Raw genomic sequence first — 23,064 nt, forward strand, 5'->3', positions numbered from 1 at the left:
TTTTTTTTTATTGTTCTTATTATTATTTCACTACTACAATGATTGTTTTTTTTCCTAAAAAAATGATTTTTTTTTTTTTTTTATTATAGAAACTACAGTGATTATTACTATTGTTGTTTGTTGTTGCACTACTAATATTAGGGCTTAAATAGGCTACATTTATATAAATGTAGCAAAATAATATTTTCATTTCCTTTGTTGTGGAACCTTGGATGTTGAACAAAGTAATAGGTTATACTCCTAGAAAACATGTCGTCATCTGAGAATCCTCATCACATCAAAATGATTCTATTTTTCCTATTCAAAAAAAAAAAAAAAAAAAGTAAAGAAAATGATTCAATTTATGATACAGAAGTAAAAAATAATTTTTTAAAAAATCAGATATTGGAGCTCTTATATTGCTCCCATATCTCATACAAACATAGCTCTCTATTATTTTATTTTATTTTTTATTTTTAGGCTGCGCTAGAAGAACTCTTTCATCACTTTGTTTTCACTTCAGTGACTTCACATTTGATCCATTAATGAGAAATTTTGTAGCATCAACAAGTGAGCACACCTCAATCGAGGCTTTCCATGCCAACAAAGCATAGTTTAAATGCAAAACTGTACGATGCTTTGGGGAAAGAAGATGCGACGACAGTGAGACAACTCTGTGAAGATATTGATGAGCACGGATTGCACATATATATATATCATATCATATACTATATATAATAGCAGAAGCTGAGAGAAAGTTGATTCCTACAATTAAGGAGGTGATGACAAATAGGATAACTACCTATCTAAAATTCAGTCACGTGTTACTTTAAAAAGTGATATATTATAATGTTTGGCAATGCAAAAACACCGTTTAAAAGCCTCCTTATAAATAAAAAAATTAACCGGTTACAATACTATGCAGAGAGAGAGAGAGATGCGATGAGGCCTGGGACACGAGAAAGAAATAGAAAGAGGCAAACGGTAAAGACTACATCGATTGGGCATAAGAAATCAAAAAGTTTCAAAACAAGATTTCGCAGACCCTGTTTCTCAAATTCTGATCTTAGATACCTTTCTTAGTTTCCATTAAATCTAAGATCAGAATTTAGAGACGTTTTCCATTCTATTTTTTTCCCGAAATAAGGAGGAAGGAAGATGAAGCGGCCTTCAATATAAGCACGAAAAAAACCTTTCCCAGGAACTCTTGATATCAGACCATTCTTTCTCAGTAATTTTCAACTAATCTCTTACCCTATTGTCTTCAAATATGTTTGCTGTCAATGTAGGGAAACAACCTAGAAGATTAAATTCAAACTGAATTGTTATTAGGAATTTTCTATTTCTGGGTTTTGTATTAAATTTTAACTGAATTGTTATTAGGAATTTTCAGTTTCTCGGTTTTGTTCCTTTGCTTTCATGAATTTCAGTTTCATATTTTGTTTTGTTTTGATTTCTTTTTTTTTGGCTTGCTATCTGGGTCATTAGAGAAGAGGGAGAACCATTTTGGTACAACCCAAAAAACCAATTCCAAAAAAAAAGCTAGAGAGGGAGTTCGCAAGAGGGAGAGTTCACCGACCGTATGCCTGCCAAAGTAATGTCCGATCTCCCACCACTATCAGACTCTTATGACCCCACGGTAAAGTTTTTTGTTTTTTTCATTATTAAAATTTATGGATTTGGTTGTATACTTATATTTGGTTGGATTGATATCGATTTAGACGTTTGGGTTAAATTTGATTTCATTCTTATCCTCATACATGTTCACCAAAAATTTACTTTTAACTTTTAAAAACCCACACCGCTTCAGTATGTAACCACTCTATCTGCCTTCTTATATATTCTTTCTTCTCTTCAGTTTTCCCCTTTTTTTGTTATGCTCTTTTTCCTCTGCGATAAGAAACCCAGATACTTGAAGAGAAAGAACAGAGGCCTGCCTTCACTAGCCTGCCGCCACCGGTCAGCCAGAGAAACCACTACCGATAAAACTGATTTCTTTCGTTTTCCCCTTTCAGTTGTAGTGCTTTGGATTTTATTTATTAATCTTCTTCTCCTTCTGAGTGAAAATTTGTTTGTGTAATTTGGGTAGCTCAATTTCTTTTTCCTTCCACCCTCGATGTTCACACAGTCACGCTACCGTATTGCATTGTTAAAAAAAAGTAAAAACCCAATATTGCAACATTTGCCGTGTTTTTATTTCCTTCCACTAATTTTACCATTGTACGTTTTGATTTAGACTATTTTCCAGATTATACCATGTTTGCTTTGGTGATATGAAAACTTTCTTTTTCTTTTAAGAGGTGCCGAATCAAACAAATGTTAGACATGTTGCGTTGTAGGAACAGTTCAATGTGCCAATAAGTTGTGTGTTTCTGTTTTAATTCTTTTTATATATAATAACAATCGATAATATCTTAGATATTGTAATTTTGTGCAAACCATGCGTTTGACAAAATGATTTACTTACTCTTGCATTAGTTTATATCCACTCCATGGTTTGTGCCTCTTGGTTTTAGTTGCCATTGGTCATTGCATTTTTTTCTAATGTGCATTTAGGCATTCTATGTCAACAACATAAGTAGCAATTTAATACACTATACACTAGAACTTTCCATCATCAAAACCTAAGTTCCGTAGTTGGATTTTGAATTTCCCTATACTAGAACAATATGAAACAACAACTCCAGGTGTTTGTTAGTTTTTGATGGTTTGTTTTTCACTTAAAGCTATCTTTATACTTTAATTTCTTTCATTTCAATTATACATACTGCATATATATTTCTTAACAATGCATTATTTTTAATTATAACTTTTCATTATAATGTCTCTATCATGTCATAGTAACAGTACTATGTAGTTGTTATGGGGTAGAAATCAGAACAAATCTACCTAAAAGGTTTTTGTTTGCCAAATTTCCAATTCCAAAAGAAAACACCATTGCTTTTACTTCCCATGTGCCACACCACCTGAAGCAATTTACAATATTCTCCTCATCAATTTCTCTCTCTATATATGCCTTTTAAATGAAGCAAGTTCAACAATTTTTAGTTTTTTCTGTAAATACAAGTTCTATATCAAGTTTTTTATTTATTTTATTTATTTATTTATTTATTTTTTTTTATTTTTAAATGGTAGGACATTGAGAAATATAAGTTCTTTATGAATGTTCAATTAGATTTCTCATCATTATATAATTCCTTTCAGGAGGCAAGATTTAGCAGCAAAATTTGTGCTATCTTTTTAAAATCTAGCAAGAATTGGCTTTTGAGATTAATCTATGATTAGTTTAGTGTTATTTTACAAAAGAAACACAGTTGCCTGTAATCTGCCTAAACAATTAATGAAATAGAATTAAAAAAATAAGTTCTGTAGTTACATTCAAAACTATAGATGTTGAACAATTATTGAATTCTGATGTAAGGGGGTGTATTCTGCTGCATTTAGAGTCAGTGATTCAGTGTTATTCTTTTTTAGTTTTGCTTGAATTATTTAAACAATTACCTCAAAAAAAATCTTTAGTTTTGCCTCTTCCTCATTTAAAAATTATTAAAAAAAAAAAAAAAAACTACGTTGTAGACTTGGTGTTGATAATGGAAGGAAACTCATTTCTAACTCTCTCTCTCTCTCTCTAATTCCTTAATATTCAGCATCTAGACTCGGTATTTAGTTTGGCCTTTCTTTCCTCCTTTACTCCTTTGTCCCTTTTATTTATGAATCTCTAAGTCCACGATAATATTTACATTAGATTACATTTTACTTAAGAAGTCTTATAGTTTCTATGCTCAAATTGGCTTTAGAAGTCTTGCTAATGCCTTAAAAGCCTTCAAGGAGTCACCATGAAAGAAAACTTTTACAAATCCCCATTTCTATAAAAAAAGAGCGAATCCCCCATGTCACTTTCTGCCTTCTTTATCCTACACCTGAGCATGTGAATCTGTTTCCAACTACTAAAGCTCAGAATGACCTGTTTTTGATGCTGTCTTCCAGATCTTGCACATTTGTTTGTTGCCTCCTAAAGATTACAATCTCTATAGTTCTGTACCTCTATAATGCACCTGGGCATGTGAATCAGTTTCTGACTATTAAAGATTGCGAAGGATGTAGGAGTTAATTCTCTTGCTGCTGTTTTTGTGAGGGAGATAGAAATATGTAGGTTAGCCCCTCTGTCAAGCCAGCTTCCTGCCAACATGTACCTTCCAATCACTAACTCACCAGGACTGCTAACAGTAAGTTTTACTCTTTATTTTTAAATTTGTGCATTAAATATGATCTTTTTTCCCCTAAATATGTTATTTGTTCTTTATGAGATGTATATGTGTTGCTGCATTTGGATTATTTAGAAATCATATAGGCATGGCTTTATGCATAAATTTGTGATGTTTCTTTTGCCGCTTTTACATGTTTGAGCTTTTGACATCTTATTTTTAGATTAAATGATCTATGAGGTTTTTCCCCTTCATGTATGTGTGTGTGTTTAATGTACTGTATGTGTTCTATATACTTTCAGCCTCAACAATTTCATTCGAAGTATTGGCAGTTGCAATTTGGAGAACTTAGTCTACCAAAGGATTTAGTTGCTGGGTTTTGGGTTGAATGTATTTGTAGGTAGTTCTTTGATAAGATTATATGCAGCAGTGATTGCAACAATAATGTATGATGTGTGTTTGATAAAATGCCTGCCTTGAAAAGATTATATTATGTAGAATATTTTGCTAAATGGTTTACTTATTGTAGTAATTCTCTATAACTTTTTTTGAAATCAAATTAGTATGTGCATGAAATGCTTACTTATTGGATTAATAATAGATTGTTAGTGTTTAATTGGAAAAACTAAGTTTGCAATTGATCCAATCAAACTTATCCAACATAGGCATTTTTGTAGGGGATGCAACTGTTAGGTCCTAATAATGGATTTATGTTCAAGTTTTGTACAAGCTGCCTCAAGGTCCACTTAAGTTTGTTGCCTAAGATATATGATTATTTATATTTGTATAATTGGGGCACGTGAGGATTGATCTAAAAGTATGTACGTAATCAGCTATATGTGCTGATTCAATAATTACAGAGTATGGCCTGCATGATTGAATTCATGGCCTATGGGACCAATGTTGGAGTTAGATTTTGGCCTTATTCCCAATGTTAACCATGCAATTCATTTTGCTATGAGTTTTCCTTGATAAGTTATTGATAGCATGGTCCTTAAAAAATTAATTATTTTTAAATTTGTGATTACCCCTTCCTACTACTTGTAGTCCATTTGTACGGCCATTTTGTATTTTTTGAAAGTTTTTTAGCACCATGGTTGGTAGCCCAACAAAAAAAAAAAAAATCGAAGTTATGCAGAAGGTAGAAGTGTTTAAGAATATGAAACTGCCTTGGGTACTGTTTCTTTTTTGAGAATTTTGGTTAAGAAGTCCAATGATAGGAGGGTTTAAATCTTTCTTTGCAATTAAGGCCATTGCAACATGTAGGAAAGCTCCCCACTTAAAAATCTGCCACTTTGTTCCGTTTCTTCTTTCTCCTCCGGGTTTTTATAAGTTTGTTTTATATTTTCCATTTGTTTTTATGTAATTAGTAATGTACTTCATATATTATAATTGTTTTCTTAATTTTGTAATCACTATGAAATTAGAGGGTGGGAGAGAGAGACTAACTCTGTGACTATGATATAGGTTAAAGATTAATGAAAATGTTGGGCAATGATGGCGTCATCCTTAGAAAGAGCATGGAATTCAGTAACTTATCACTATGTTTAACTATTTGATTCCATGAAATTTTAGGTCAATTGAGCCACAAGTGAAAGGAAAAGATTTACTTTGACTGTGATATTGCTTTAAGTCCTTTCTTTTTCAGGTTTGTTTTCTACTAAATTATCTCTATCTTTTTCTTCATCTTTTTTATAATTCTTTTGTTAGCATTGTATAGATTTTCATTATTAACATAATAAAGAATTGCATTAAAGTTACCTAATATATGTGTTAGATGAAGATGATGTTGCCACTATCATTTTTGTGCAGCAATTGGTTATATGATTTTATTCCTAGGTCACAAATTTCATGTCTTTGATTATTAATAAAGTCAAAAATTGCCAAAATCAAAAGATGAAAAAAAAAAAAAAAAAACAAATAAAGGAAAGTCAAAGAAGGAAAAAGAAAATGAAAAATTAAAGGGTAGACAAAATAATAGTTGTTATAGGTGTCATAGAAATTGCAAAAATCATCCTGAGTTTGAATCACATTTATAAGTCCTGGAAGTATTTTATGTGTCTTGATATTACTCCAACAAATGATATTTTAAGGATTACAAGGAATTTTGTCACTAACAGAACCAATATTATATTTTAGTTACTCACTTAAAAAATAAAAAATAAAAAGCATATTAAGTGGCTTTCTTGGTAGATTTCTAATGATAATTGTTTGTTCTAAGTTTACTTTATGCTTTTACTATTAGATTGTATCTGAAACACTAATGACTTAAATCATAGTGCTAATATCCTATAAACCATTACATCTTTGTTGGGCTAATATTACATCTTTGTGGCATTCTAACTAATATTATGGTTTTGTATTTTTAGCCAAATCAACTTATAGATAAATATTGACAAATGGCAGGTGGTTGTTACACAGTTGTCACAAATCACAAGAAATGTTGGTTGGGGTTAAAAATGTGTCTTTGTTTCAACCTATATGTATTAATCTGAAGGATAACACACTCTATCAAGTCTATGAAATTCTATATGTATTTTTTTTTTTTTGTGATCTTTTAAATTTATGAAATTCTATGTTTGGTATTTTCTGTTTTTGTGAGTACATTGGGTTAAAAATGTGACAAAATGAATGTGTAGAACCTTTGAACATTTGGATTCACCTATGCAAAAAAATTGCAGTGGTGTTGGTGGTGAATACGAGTTTAGCCATTGATTTAATTATGTTCAAGTTTTATTTCATAACTCTTGCCTTCAAAGACTATTTCAACATGATTGCGATTATATTGCATTAAAGGTTAGTTTGTTTGGCTCCAACTAATTGTGAAAAGACATATCTGTTTTAATTCAATGTAATTTGTCAAGCTCCTTTGTAAATACCATCAAATTTTGGATTGTGATGAGTCTGATGACTGAAAGTGAAGCTGTTGGAAAATATTGGACTAGTTCTAAGAATAATGAACACTATCTAACTTAAGAATTTTTAATCCTATGTGATAGAGATACCAAGGGAAGAGATTAAGTTTCAAATAAATGTTGTTAGGACAACTCTTAATACAAGAGGAAAATCTTTTATAGATTGATTTTATTAGCCAAGTTTCTCTCCTACTTATTTCATACTTCAATAACTATATTCTCTTGAACCCACAACCTTTAAAAAAAACCTTGAACCAATTAGTTATAACTTATGAGATTTCAATTAACATTTTTTTTTCTAAATTATGTGTTGATGCCAGGTTATGTCTGTCTTTTAGAAGAACACCTGCACATTAGCATCATTATCTAAACAACTAACCATCTACCTACTTCCATATTTTACCATCACATTAAGTATAATATATTAAGTTGATTTTTTTTAACTCATAAAATAATCCCACGAATTGCGCGGGTTAAATGCTAGTATATATAATAGCAGAAGCTGAGAGAAAGTGGATTCCTACAATTAAGGAGTTGGTGACAAATAGGATAAGTGTCTATCCAAAATTCAGGCATGTTTCACTTTAAAAAGCGATACATTATATTCTTTCATAACACTATAACATCGTTTAAAAGTGATAAATTATAATTTTTCACTACGTTAAACACTGTTTGAAGCCCTCTTGGAATAAAAGAAAACTAACCGCTTAAGACAAAAAAGAAAAGAAAAGAAAAGAAAGAAAAAGATTGCTACACGGAGAAAGGAGAAAGAGAGACCGAGAAAAAAGAGAGACAGAAAAATAGAGAGGCAGAGAACGGAGAAGGAGAGAGAGATCGAGAGATCAAAAACTGTAGTTTGCAATCAAGAATGAAAAGATGTCTCTCCCTTCTTGTCAGATTTTCTGCCATCACCGTAAACCTCCACTTGCTACCCAACCATCAAAATCGCTACTGGTAAGTTCTGTTTTAAATTTAAAAATTTAGGGTTTTGGGTTTTTATTTGGAGAATCAATTGGGTGTTAATTATGATTTAGAATGGTATTTTGGATCAGATTTGGTTTTGATTAAGGGATACAAAGATAGAGGAACCAAGCAGAATTCGTAGCGATACAGAGAAAGGGAAGGAGGAAAAAAAAAGATTGCGGCACAGTGGGGATTCGCTAATTTCTTTCCCTAGAATAAGAAAAAGCAAGGAAGATGAAGCAACAAGAACGAAGAGGAGTCATACCCTGCCCATTACGATATGCTTTTGATGGGTACCTATTCTTTTATAGAGGAACCAAGCATAGTTCGTAGCGATATAGAGAAAGGGAAGGAGAAAAAAAAAAAGATTGCGGCATAGTGGGGATTCGCTAATTTCTTTCCCTAGAATAAGAAGAAGTAAGGAAGATGAAGCGACAAGAACGAAGAGGAGTCATACCCCGCCCATTACGACATGCTTTTGATGGGTACCTATTCTTTTTGTTTTAAAATTTTTCCCAAATTTAGAAGGAAGATTTGACCTTTTATCTATTTTCAAAGTTAGGTTTTAGTTCCTGATTAAAACTTAGAAATTAACAAGAGTTCTTTTGATTAACAATGCCTTCATCGGGTTCCTATTCTTTCTCTGACTTTTTTTTTTTTTTTTTTTCACAAATTTAAAGTTAAATTAATTTTGTTATATGTTTTCCACTTATACAATTGCAATGAGATTTTGTTTCCTGAAATTAGGGTTAAGGAAATCGGAGTTCTGATATTTGACTATTTTTATTAAATATCTTCGGTAATTGTTTGTTTGAATTCTTCTTTTTTGGATTTAAATCATTCAATTTCTTTCTCTGCAGATCTAGAGTCTCTAATTTAATCAAAGCAAAGGTATTAATTTCTTTTCCTTACATTCTCTTCGATTATGGTTTGCTGTCAATTTAGGAATTTGGATTTATAACCCTTTTCCTCTCTATTTGTTAAAAATTAGGGAAAACACTCACAATATGAAAATCCTACCTGAGTTTTATTGGCCTCTTACCTGTTCTGTTTTTTCAAGGGGAGTGAAATTATGGGATTTTGAAATCTGATAGAATAACTTTCTCTATATATTTTTTTAAAAGAGACTTTTAAGTCTTGATTTTGTTGTTTTTGATGTTGGATTTTAATGGGTTTAAATTGTTAAATCTAAAAGTATAATAGTAAAAGGAAATGCATCAAGTTCTAAAGGTTTTTTTTTTTGGTCTCAAATTTCAATAACATTTGTTAGTATACTTTTATAATTGTGGATTACTTCTGGTATTTAAATACCATGAAATTTCAGTAAGTTGTGGAGACGAGTAGAGAATCTGTCATGTAGCCAGAACCACTACAGGTAAAGGTTATTGTTTATTCGTTTTTAAATTATGCCATAACTTGATTTTATGTTTAGTCCATAACTTGATTTTATGTTTAGTCATTTGGTTGGATAGGTTTGGATTTATGTATTTCAGTTAGATTTGGATTTGGCTACAGTAATTGGGTTAGAATTTTTTTTTTCCCCTAATGAGCATTTTTAAATTCGTGCCTTGGTTTTTTGTTAAATTCCTGATTCAAAATCTTGGTTTCTCTATTTTTGTTTCCCTTTTGTTGGAGCCCTTGGATTGTGTCGAATTATAACGGTGTGGACATCAGTTATTTTTAATTGGCATGGACCTATAAATGTTCCTCAAGTTTTTTTTTTTTTGATACCTCATCAGTTCTTTCTTTGTTTTAGAGTTATGATTGAATTTTAACCTATGGTGTCTATTGTTTCTGTTTGTGTTATTTATATTTCGATCTATGTAGAGAGCAAAGAGTAGGGAGGCAATGAGACGTGAGAGAATTAGAAGTGTTACCAACAAAGGATGCAATTTCAAGATGATTGGTAGACCCAATGCGGCTGGCTAATCTTCTTTGCAGGATAGCCTTTATTGTCTACAACAATCTGTCATTAACATAGGTTTTAAACTTTTAATTCTTTTTCACCTTTCTTATATGGCACACTTTGTACTTCTTTCTATTTGTGTATAGGACTTCTATTATTTCTGTTAATTGTTTCTTCAAACTTATCTTATTTTAAAATGTTATTTTATTTCATATTTTTAGTGCATATTGGCATGACCAGCATGAAGATTTACTGAGTTTTTTTAATGCCTCTTATAAGTGTTGAATATAGAGGACAAAACAGGGGTACAATAAAGTTGTTGGTGACGGATAATGTCTATATTCCCATTTATTTTCTTTTTAAGTTCTTTTTGGCACTTAAATGTGAAGAGAAAACAATAGAAGACCAGCAATTGTTGTTGAACATTCCACTTGACAAAATGCAACTAATCCTAACCAAGAAGAATAGATTATCATTGTACAAATACATATTATCATTTCTTAGAGTATGAGATTTTGATGGCTGTGGATAATATTTTGAATATTATAATCCACCTTTAATCTTATGTAATGAAAATTATCATAAATAGAGGGGTTATATGTCTTTAGTAAACTTTGGTGCTTGGTCTTACTATAGTTTGAAAATGTACTACAATTTGACAGTAGGCATGATCTATTGACAAACGATCCTTAATTTCCAACCTGTAACTTAAGATTGCATTAAGAAATTGGTCTTACAGTCACCCATCAACGTGTAGTAGTCTCTCTTTTGTTTCAGTTTTGCCCTTGCAACATGTGAATAAAATGCTTTTTGGAAAAATCTTGATAGAATTTTGGAGGGTTAAATTATAATGGAAGTAACTACTGCCATGCTATTTCCTTTTCTTTTTTTTTTTTTTTTTTTTTTTTTTTTTTTTTTTTTTTAAATATAAGAAAATTAAATATTCAACAAACTAACAGAAAAACATGTCAAATGGTGATGCATAGATTGAACACCACAATGGACATTAATGTTACACAAATTATACCAAGGAGACCACGTGAACTACAGGATGGAGAACTTTCCTTGCATAATGGAAAATCAATATCTTAAATAAAGGACTTGGAGTGGAACTTAGAGACAAAGGTATCAAAGGTAAACGAGAAAAACTATTTGTAAATTTACAAATGCACACATAATATAAATATACATTATACTAACAACTTTGCAACTGAAACAAGTATAGGATACATGTCCAAGTAGAAAGTAAAACCGATTCAATAACATTCATTCCGTTTGACAAAGCGACTGAGAAATTTGTATCTAAGACTGTAAAAGAACTTGTAGAGATATAAGCAGAGGTAATTTCAATTAGAAATATCAATTCTATTTCCGTAGCTTTTCCTCTTACATACATTATCCCCAATCTGTCCTTGCACTCGAAAACAATGCCAGTCAATTTTATTTCTATTAGCAAAAAACTTGCACTTTATTAGCATCATTATTTGAACAATTAACCATCCACCCCCTTTCATATTTTACTATTACATTAAGTGAAATAAACCAACCTTCAAAAACAATTTTGTTCTTCAAAAAACACACAGAATCTCATGCAAAGCGTTAATCATGATGTATGTATGTTTACTTTGCTAAATTTATGAGCTCTTAGGTTTTCTTCTTTTCCTATTACTAACCAATCATATTGACAGTTTATGCCTGATGTGTTAGTGCACAATATTATTGATTAAAATCATAATGGTTGTTGAGGTTGTACTACTCTTTGTATTTCTATGGTAGGTAACGTAGAAGTAAAAACCATATAGTTTATCTCTACTATATACAATCTCTTCTACCAAAAAAAAAAAGATTGGTGGGGAAATATTTCTAAGAAAGGGGCTCTGCCTTGGCAAATAATAGCTGTGATGGAAGACATCTGAGACTTCCTAGCTTAGTGTAGACATTTATATTTTGTACATAGAAATTTGTTGGCAAAAGAAAAGTCTTAGGTGCATTTTGTTGGGACAATAACTGCAGTTTTTAGTAGTTTTTCTATGTTCAAGATTTATAGAAAGCTTATAGAAATGTTCAAAGGGCTTAAAAAGGTTTGTAATACCGTATGCAATATATTTGGATCAATGATGATTTAAATGCCAGTCAAGTTTTTTGGTTGTCATGTATGTTATGCATTATAAAATGCATATAAGTTTAGACTTAAATATGATTTTTTTTTGTTAGTTAGTATGGTTTAGTAGGAGTTGTGAAATTGAATTAAACATCTATTGAATGGATAGACTAAGGAGAATATGTGTCTAATATTAATGAGGTTAAGAAAATTTATGTCCTGAGGTAGCTTAAACAAAACATAGATTATGATCAAACTTTGTGGTTTATATGCATTTATGATTTTTTTTTTTTAGTTCCTTATCTAGTTTCTAAGATACATTTACTTTTTGCAGTATATAAATGTTAGAGGCACATTGGAATTCAAAAGAAAAAAAAAAAAAGGTTAGCTAATGCTGAATTAGCATCTTCAAATGCACTTGGTTGGATTGTTTTAGATTAGATATTTGAGTTAGATTTGGTTTTAATTATGGTATTGGGTTTAAAATAAATTTTGTTTTGAGTATTTGAATTAGATCTGGATTAAAACTGTAATACCGTATGCAATCATCTCATCTCTTTTATAAACTACTAATCTCTTAGGTGATAAATATCATGGGTATTTTGATTGGATTGGTTTTGTTTTAGGTATTTGGGTTAGATTTATTTGGGTTAGATTTATTTATCTATATAATAACTAATAGCCGTTTGACTTTTTATTGACCTTACCTCATTACGCCATGTGGCTACATAAATAAATGCCACATTAACATTTTAAGAACTCAAACAAAAAACTGCCTTTTCGTTTGGTGGTTTATGCCAAACGTTTTGACTTTATTAGTTGGTAGTTGTTCAATTATTTGTATTTATTTTCTTCTTTTTCTTTTTCTTTGGCTCTTTTCCTGCTAAACTTTATAAAAAAATAACCAACTGCCTATAACTTTAGACACAACATTTCACTCTCTTGGGCGGTAGTTATAAATATACAATATTTTTTATATCTCTCTCTACGAACTTCTTTCCCCCCCTCTCTCTCTCTCTCCAAAATTTATTTCCTGTTGAAAACTTTGAAACAAATTTATCCAGAAAAGTTTTTTTCTCTTATTTGCAATAGGACTTCTCTTTTCGGTGATGCCAGCCAGCAAAGCGTTGCCAAATCAACTTTAAAGGTTAGATACCTTTTCTCATATGCATGGTAAAGAAAAATTGGCTACAAATTAAGACTACAGGTGAATTATTGGGGTGACAATAGGATATATCAAGTAGTATAGTATTTGTATCAAAAACTCATATACATAAGTGAAAATAATCAACTAATGACTTAAGAAAATCGATTGATTCTATTAAGGAAAAAAATACACTAAATGAAATTGCCAAATTACACCCATCTTAAACCCCAAACCAACAGATACATTGAAAGATTCGTTTTTTTTTTTTTTTTTTTTTTTTTTTTTTTTTTTTTTTTTTTTTTTTTTTTTTTTCTAAAAGATCTGAACAACACCTTATCACCACCAAGAAATCTATCAAATGTTGACATGAATGCTTCTGCAAAATATTTTGACGAAATAAAATAAAATAAAATAATAAAAAGAAAAAGAAAGGAGCATGGTGAAAACACAATGGTTCTGCAAGATTTTTTGTAAAAAAATAACATGTTGTTGTATAGGATTGGGAAAATAAAAGATAAGGCATTCTGAAAGTAAAATGAATAAATATGTGGATGAGAGCAATTCAAGATTGAAGTAAAAAAAATAACAAAGACATAAAAATGAGAGAGTTTGAAAAAGGTGGAGAAGAAAAAAATTAGAAGAAAAAGAAGGGAGAAACGGAATGTACTTGTGCCGTTGAGCAATTTGAAAAGAATGAGGAAATTAAAACATTTTTTTTGGATGATAGATGTTAAAAAAAATAATAAAATAAAATAAAATAAACTCCAAAGTGGTAAAGATGAGAGAATTTGAAAACGGAAGAGAAGGAAAAAAAAAAAAAGAACAAAAGAAAATAAATAAATAAAGAAGGGAAAAACGGAATGGACTTGAGCAATTTGAAAAGTGTAAGGAATTTAAAACTTTTTTTTTACCAACTACTTTCCGAACCTCATGTCACTTACTTTTTAGTGGTTTTGATATACTTTTTTGAAATTATTAAATAACTTGAGTTATATTAGATTATCTACATTATTTTCTATTACATATTAATAACTTATCTCTCAAAAAAACTAATAACTTAACAATACTTATTATGGAGGTCCTACTCTCAGTTTTAGATAAACAACTGCAAACTTTATTACTACCACTCTAGGTTTGTTAACAATTTCTTTAGTTTTTAAAAAAAAAAAAAATATTATTCCTATTGCATATGATTTTTAAGTATTGGGAATAATTATTAATTTCATGTTTAGCATAAATTTTAGGTATACCAAATTATTACAGATAGCAAAGAATACCAAATTATTATTGGTGTTGGACTTATCATGTATTATTGGTACTAGAATTTTTTTCCTATTAAATTGTAACTTTTATTTTCAATTGATCATAACTTTAAACAAAATGAAAATTTAAAATTTTTGTATGACTATTCTGTGCATCGCACGGGTTAGCGACTAGTTTTAAATAATCTGAATTTTTTTGTAATTAAGGTATGTATTTAGGTTAGAAGCAGTTTTGCTGAGGGTATTCGTGTAAGATTTGGTTTTGATTTGTAATATATATTGCTAAACTTCTATTCAGTCATAAGTTAATCTTTGACTTGGGACGGAGAATGTTCCACATGGAAGACTTTCAAAATTGGATATGGAATTGGAGCATATTGGTTTGATGGGCATGTTTCATTTTCTTTGCAAGTATTGATTTTAAAGCTTTTCAATCTGTGAGTCTTTACATTGTCAATTAGTTAACAGTTTTTTTTTCCCCAATTTCCTTTGGGGCTTCTTGAATGCAAAAAAAAAAAAAAACTGTAAGAAAGACAGAGAATTACCATTTTTTGTTTGCAAGATTTGGGGCTATGCAAGCTTGAAAATAATATAATTTAGCTTATTTTTTTTTTTTAAATATTTTTGTTTGTTTAGCTTTTGAGAAAATTAACTACTATGAAAGAAAATATCATCTTGATTCTCACAGCAATTCTCTATTTGCAGCTTATAAACCTGTTGAAGATGGAAAATGAGAAGATGATAGCATGCTTATTCAAATGCTTCGCAAACGAAACAATGCTACTAAACAAAATGCATCAAAGAAGAAGAAAAATTGGAGGAAAAATAGCAACTACAGAATTCAATTTAATTTTCAGTTTTTGTTTTTCCTCCTACCTGTTGTACTATTTTTAAAGAGGGATTGAAATTATGGAACTTTGAAATCTAAAAGTGTAATGTTATTTACACAAAGTTGATTATTTCATAGATTTTAGTCAATATTTCACCCTATCTGCATAATTACTAGGGTTAGCTACTTTAAACTTTTATTTTAATGGTAGACAATTGTAGAAAATGTATTTTGTTGTTGTAATTTTATGGTTGCTGGTGGGTGAATTTTCAATAATAAAACAATGAATGTGATTGCTATTAAGTTGACAGGTTTTTAGTGGTATCATCTCAATATCTTTTGGTTAATTTTTTGTTTATAGTTTGTGAAATCTCTATTGCTATGACAGCCTTGCAGCTATTCTTTGATGGTAAATTCATATTATCCAACCAACTAATGTGAATGCTCTTAGGGTGTGTATGTGTTGATCATCCTTATGTTTGGTTTATTTGTTTTACCATTAAGCTGCAACTAAATAAGGTGCCAAGAAGAAGACATTTTAAAACTAGGAAAAAGCAAAGTCACCATCAATTATTGTTCTTATTATCACAATCTGTTTGTCACTGATGAATAATTATTGGAGGATTTATAGACAGTTCAGTCAACCTCAACTAATATACATAGATGGTTACAAATTAAAGAATGACAATATATACTTCCTTTTCTAAATTTTTTTTTTTTTTCCCTTACATCTTTCCTTTTTCCCCCCTTTTATGTACCAACTTTAAGTCCATACTTTCAAGTGAAAGAAGTTCCGGGGCAATGCAAGATGGACTCAAGGGACTCCTTGGGCTGACACTTAATTGAGATGGCTCATATCCCATGAGGAAGTACTCCAATGGTATTAACATAGCATGGGGCTGCTCCTTTGTCACCATTGACCCACATGCCTGAACCTGTATGTCCCCATATTCATAACAGCTTAATGTATATAGTTTTAGGTATTGGACACTATATGCTTAAATATACTATGTTATTAAAGTTTGAATATATATTGTAGAAGTATGATAAGTTTATGTTAAATGCAAAATTCATTAATATGTAAAACGATCTTGCGTATTGCGCAAGTTAAACACTAGTTGACCATAAACGACGACACAGTGCTCCATGCGGCCACTTTTGCCAACATTCCCGACTTGGTACTGGGACTCCTAGAAGACTTACCTGACCGCCATTTTGATAAACTGAACCGGCAAAACCATGTCGGAAACACTATCTTCCACGAGGCAGCCATATCCAACCGATCGCTTGAGCCGGCAAAGAAAATGTTACAGAAAGCTCCAGGATTGTTGTGCATGCGTAATCACCTTAGAGAGATGGCACTTTTTCGGACAGCTCATTATGGCAAGCGGAAGGTGTTCAACTTTCTTGCAGGAAAAATTTCAGGTTATGATGAAGAAAATCAGAAACTCTTCCTCCGGAGGACAGATAAAACCACTATTCTACACATGGCTATTCTTGCACACCACTTTGGTTAGTTCCCCCATCGCGTGACATCAAATAACTATGCACATGTGTCACATTTCAACTAAGGAAAAAAATTTCTCTTAGGCCAGTTTACATTCTATTTCACACATATCCACAATTGATACATTTTAACGCATAAAAAAGAATATAAAATAAGAGAGGTGAAATTTTGAATGCGAGGGAATCAAAGCCTTCTCTTTTAATGAAATTTTGTATAAAATTGGAAAACAGAGTTGGCCTTGGAAATCGGAAATAAGTTCGAACAATTAGTTTGTGAACAAGACGGTGATGGGATGACAGGCCTTCAGCTTTTATCATGCAACCCTGGTTTTCAACGTGATGATGGAAGGGGATTACTTGAGCAAATCGTCAATACTGGTTGGTATTATCAATCTTTATCTTGTTATTGTATTCGTGTAAATTCCTGTATTAGTTTCCTTAATGCATGTCTACATAGTGCATGTTTAAAGCCTTTTTTCATAGGTCCGGTTAATGTATATTCTTAGGGCATATATTAATCATTCATATTAGAAAACTGTTTATTGAAAATTAAAGAAGCTTTGATAAAGAAGCATGCACATTGGGAAACAACAACAAAACCTTGAGGATAATGTTTTTTTTTTTTTTTTTTTTTTTAACATGGAGAGAATTAAATGTTAAAAACCCCGTATTTGTTAGTCAGAGATATTGGCACATGTAACACTATGATTGCATGGGTTAATTAGCCGTGAATGCACATGCTTAATCAGTAAGCCAATAGGATTAAGCCATGTGTGGCCAATAAAGTGAGAGCTTGAACTCTTGTAACCATCATTTGCATATATTGAAGAATAATCAATTTCATACTTAGTACATTTCCTTTCTCTTTTAGTATTTCTCAATGAAGGATGACTACCACAAGTTGAAAGCATTTCAGATACAATTTTAATCCATTTTCATAAACTTTCCACCCATCCCTCGACCCTCAAGAATCACCAGGGAATACAAATCCTCTATATCATTTTAATCACAACTTGTTGTGCGTATATTTTTTTTCCCATTTTCAACTCCAGTATTTCATAAAAAAAGTAAAATTTGTTAGGTTCTAAAGACTTAGGTTTTTATGTATTTAGAACTCTAATTTGTATTGTTGGCAAACCATGATCAAGACAATGTGTTTAGAAGTGTTTTAGTCTAGCTTAAAGTTGTGCATTTATGTAAAGTTGGAATCGAGTTAATGCAGGAAAGTATTATGCCTTTCGGCCTGGCTCGATCGATCGAAACTTAGGCTCAATCGATCAAAGCTTGGGCAGAATGTTTTTTCTGCAAAATTTTCCAACTCAGCCCTAGGTGTTTTAAAACGTTTTTAGGATTTCTTATTTGTTCTAAGTATAAAAGGCAAACCCTAGCCACATTTTAGTGTTGCTCATATTACAGTTTGTGTAAATCTCTTGTGAAATCTAGAGGAGCTTTCCTTTACACAAACTTAGAGTTTTCAAGGAGAAGATTTATCTACACATTGATGATCAATTCAATTGCTATTATTGAAGCTTAAAGAAAACACAAGCGGGTGTGCTTGTATCTGGTGGTGAATCCAAGAAAGAAGGAGTCCGTGGATTCGGAGCTTGCATGTGGTCGTGTTAGTAAGTTCTACTGGTTGGTAGTAATAAGAAGTCGAGCGTGGGGGCTTGTAAGTCTTATTGTATAAACTTCAATTCTTTCAAGATAGTGGATTCAAGTTTACCTTAAGGATAGCTAGGTCAAATCCTCCCTAAGTTTTTACCGGTTTAGTTTTCTGGGTGATCATATTGTGTGTTCTTTATTTTCCGCTGCTTTGCATGTTTTGATCTTTGTTATTGTGATAACATAGACTTATTTAATTGGACTAAGTAACAACTTGGCTAATTACCTAGGTTAAATCAATTGTTTTAAGGGGTCTAAAAACTAACAAAATTAATATATGACAAGTTGTGATTGATGAAATATAGAGTAATACACAAACAACGGTACAGAGATCGAATTTATATTCATCACTAGTTTAGTAACGTGGATATTCTACTTAAAAAGCTTTAAACAAAATTTGTCAAGTACACATCTTTAATAAATTTTTGTTTGTTTTACGAAAAATATTTTCTGCATTTTCCACGTGTTTAGTATAGCATCTTATTCAACAATAATGTTTTTGTTGTCAATAAATAAATAAATAAGAAAAGGTTGCAAATATTGTGCATAATTCTTTTGTACCCTCGCCCCTCGTAGCCGCCTCTACTGCCAGTCTGCCATTAACAACTATCTCTGTTGTTACCACAGCTGCCACCCATTATCTGCATTGTGCCTACGTAATAAAGTATTAATGACATTTTGTAGGGGGCAAAAATAAAAATAAAAATAAAATTCAAATTCAAATTCAAATGGTTTGCGACTGATTTATGAGGAATTCCCTTAAATAAAAATCATTATGTTATAGATATTTCAAATGCTTTAGATGAGCTCGGTATAACTTCCCTTTTAAAGTTCAATTAATTTATATGTGCAACAATTTATCAAAAGAAAATTTATATGCAACAATTACTGACTTCCAATTCATGAACAGTCAACTTAGATTGTAGTTTTACCAAACGGGAAGCAGCTAGAAAACGAGAGCAAAGATATCAATCAGCTTTGCGGCTTGCCAAGTTCCTAATAGAAAGGGATACTTCATGGGAGACTACTTTTCCTCCATCGGGCCAGACTAAGCCTATCCTCCACAAGTATCGTGATAGTTCCATGAGTTCTCAAGGTGCAGAAGATGGCGCAACAAAAAAACTGAAATGGGAAACAAAAATTCATTTGTTCCTTGCAACTAAGTCGGGCTATGTGGAGATTGTTCAAGAAATAATCAAATTATACCCACAATCAGTTGAGCATGTTGATGATAAAGGACGGAACATATTGCATATAGAAATTAAGTACCGCCAATTAAAGGTTTTCGAGCTTGTAACGAAAATGGGGTTACCATTGAGTAGACTGGAACGAAAACTTGACCTTGATGGGAATTCCATACTACATACAGTTGGGAAAAAAATTAAGGATTATGTGCCTGAGAAGATGCAAGGCCCAGCACTCGAACTGCAAGAGGAGTTGCATTGGTTTGAGGTGTTACACTTCTAGTACTCTTTTTCTCTATGTTTTAGCTGTGCATGCATGAACATACTCAAACACAAACACATCCACATCCACATTTTTCTTCATGCCTCGCTGGTCTACGTAGTTTCCAAGTGATCAAGGATCACGTGAAGCACAACTCTGGTGGCTTGATTCTTGCTTCCATGGTTTTACCAGGCTCTCTAAAAGAGCATCATAGGTTACTCATAAAGCTAAGCTTCAAGCATGTGGATCAATGACTAAAATGTCATTTCATAGTTTGCTTTCATACTTAGGTGTGCACTTGGCTCTCAATTAAAACAGCTATGTCTTTATTGTCTGTTCTATATATTATCATGTGCAGCGTGTGAAGAAAGTTACACCAATCCATTTCATTGCCCACCGTAACAATCAAAGGCTTACTGCAGAGGGATTGTTCGAAGAAACAAACAAAGTACTCCGGCAGAAAGTTGTAGAATGGATAAAGCGCACCTCCGAAGGATGTTCCATTATGGCAGTTCTCATTGCCACTGTTGCCTTTGCTGCAGCCTATACATACCTGGAGGAACCGATGATGCTACCGGTTACCCAGTTCTCGTCAATCATCCATTCTTTGTGGTTTTCACCGTGGCAGACGTACTGTCAATTTCATTTGCTTTGACATCAGTGGTTGTATTTCTCGCTATCACCACATCACCATTTCGATTAGTGGACTTTAGTCATTCCCTTCCTAATAAGTTGAGGAGAGGCTTAACTTTGTTGTTCCTCTCCGTCTTCATGATGATGATAGCGCTTGGAACTACAATCCTCCTCATGATACATAAGGGGGAAGAGTTGACTAAAACTATCCTATATGCCGTCTCTTTCATGCCAGTAGGGCTCTGCGCACTTTCATATTTCCCTCTCTATCTCTCACTATCAAAAACCTTTGAGAACTTTCTCGAGAAGGCATGGTGTGTAATTCCGCTTTCTAGGCCTAGGGAGACCAAATTCTACACTCGAACCTCTAATCCCTCAAACCATCAATCGACCATGTCCGTTTGAGAGTGCTATAATGATAGGCTTTTGGAATCACTTGTCGCCTATAAGAATTTCCTATTAGACAAAAGTGTCAGAGCTTTTTTTATTTTATTTTATTTTTTGTTTCTTTTATTTTATTTTTATGTGTTGAATACTACCTAGAAAACTATGTAATTGATTCCCAATATATATATATATATATATATATATATCTGTGTGTGTGTAATTTATGTTTGTATTTTTTCGCTATCATCCCATTTCCCAATTGAAGTATCCCAAATACAATGATGGTTCACTTCTTTCCTCCTCACAGTTTTTGCTCACACTTAAGGAGTTTAAATCCCACAAAGGGAAATGGCTATAATTTGAATATATAATTAGCCGAAACCCAATGGGATGAACAAAGTACAAAGATGCTTAAAAAAATGTGAAAATGCAAATTGCACCCTTAAAATTTAATAGAAATTCATTTCAGTCTTCTAACATTAATTTTGTTCAATTGAGTTCTTTAAATTTTAAATTTATTCAAATCAGTTTTTTTGTCCGATTCCATTAAAGACGCAATTAACAGATAAAAAAGATTTTTTGAAAAAGAAATTACCACAAAAAAATATCGTTAATTTTTTATATTAATTTTATAGATTTTTTACATGTGAAAACAATATATTTTTTTTAATGGCGATTTTAAAAAAATTGGTTATAAGACCTAAATTAAATAAATTTGAAATTTAAAAGACTCAATTAAATGAAAATTAAGTTACAAGAGTGAAATGAATTTTAGCCAAACTTAGAAAGTGCAATTTAGATTTTAGCCAAACCAAAATAATAATATTTCAAAGCATACTATGAACTAAAAGCACAACTTGAATTTTCATAAAATGGTACTAGAACCATAACAGTGAAGAATGAGACGGAAAAGAGAAGCTAGATATTTTTTGCTCAAAGCTAAAACTCCCTCTTTTCATGCACAAGAATAAGGGTTCCAATGTAAGGGAGTCAATTTCGCATCAGAAGCTGTACCGATTTGACCAAGTGAAACGATATATTTCGATAACAATCAATACCGATGTACCGTTTCGGATTTACCGCAATTTATATATATATATATATATGAATTTATATAAATAATTAGAGCTTATTAATCTTAAAAAATAACTTAATATATTTAATTAGAACTTAAATTCCTATTTATTTTGTTTATGCTACTAGACCATGTCCAAACTATTTTAAACCTCTATCCAAGCCCAATATTTTATTTGACTACTCAATAGAGCACAAGCCTACAATATTGATATCGAATGATAAACAATTTCCCATGAAACAAGAGTGGTAGATAGCTATTGGAGTAATATTTGACTATTTGTACAATTTCTTATAGTTCCAAGAAATCTTTTTAACCATTCACTTCAACTCAAAAAAAATTACCCCTCCAGAGGTCAGTAGAATCAAACTCACACTAGTCACACTCTCACACGGCAAGCAGCACATAAATTAAGACCCGTATAAAACAAAAATAAAGAAGAAAATAAACTAGAGGAGCAGACTAAATGAAAAAGAAAAAGATGATGACGAAGAAGGGAGATAGATCAACAAGGTGAGGGTGACAAAGAAGCATGTTTACTGCATAGGTGACGTGATCAACGTTAATCCAGTAAGTTATTGAGAGGAGGGAGAGCGACTTTGAGATTTGATAGCTCACTCTTTTTTGTTTCGATCTGGTATGCATTTATCGGCCGGAATTCGGTATTTGCTCTAGTATGACTGGATCAACCCAGTAAGACCGATATTTAATCTAAAACAAAACACAGGCATTTCTATACCAGAGTAGGTGCTGGTATAGAAATTTTCGGTCATACCGACCGGTACAATACGAGATTCACTACCTTGTTCCAATGTGATTAGAATAATTCCTAGGTGTAAGGGTCTTACTTTTGTATATTGTCATATCTGAAATCAAAACGCACTTTATTTGCAATTTAGAGTCTATTTGATACTGTTTATTCCTGAAAACTGAAAACACTATAATAAAATAATTTTTAAATGTGCAAATAGTGCTGTGAGATCCAATTTTAATGAAGATTTTGCTTTAAAAAGTACTTGTAGGTGCCGTAAACAGTGCACGGGAACTA

General features: G+C 31.6%; 1 long non-coding RNA gene and 1 pseudogene across 5 annotated transcripts; both read left to right on the forward strand.

Moving 5' to 3' along the window:
- The first annotated feature begins 576 nt into the window (after nt 1-576).
- On the forward strand, nt 577-20,959 carry LOC115991056 (annotated as a pseudogene).
- On the forward strand, nt 7,865-15,292 carry LOC115988801. 5 transcript variants are annotated; one of them, XR_004091657.1, is made up of 7 exons: nt 7,865-8,053; nt 8,152-8,547; nt 8,923-8,953; nt 9,387-9,437; nt 9,890-10,043; nt 10,955-11,102; nt 15,184-15,292. It is a non-coding gene; the product is annotated as an uncharacterized LOC115988801 (long non-coding RNA). The 5 variants fall into 5 exon arrangements; XR_004091658.1 differs by lacking the exon at nt 15,184-15,292 and adding an exon at nt 11,194-11,799; XR_004091656.1 differs by lacking the exon at nt 15,184-15,292 and having other exon boundaries at nt 8,134-8,547; nt 10,955-11,799.
- Nucleotides 20,960-23,064: the final 2,105 nt, after the last annotated feature.

The sequence above is a fragment of the Quercus lobata genome, chromosome 5, assembly GCF_001633185.2.
Source record: "Quercus lobata isolate SW786 chromosome 5, ValleyOak3.0 Primary Assembly, whole genome shotgun sequence".
Taxonomy (NCBI): Eukaryota; Viridiplantae; Streptophyta; class Magnoliopsida; order Fagales; family Fagaceae; genus Quercus; species Quercus lobata.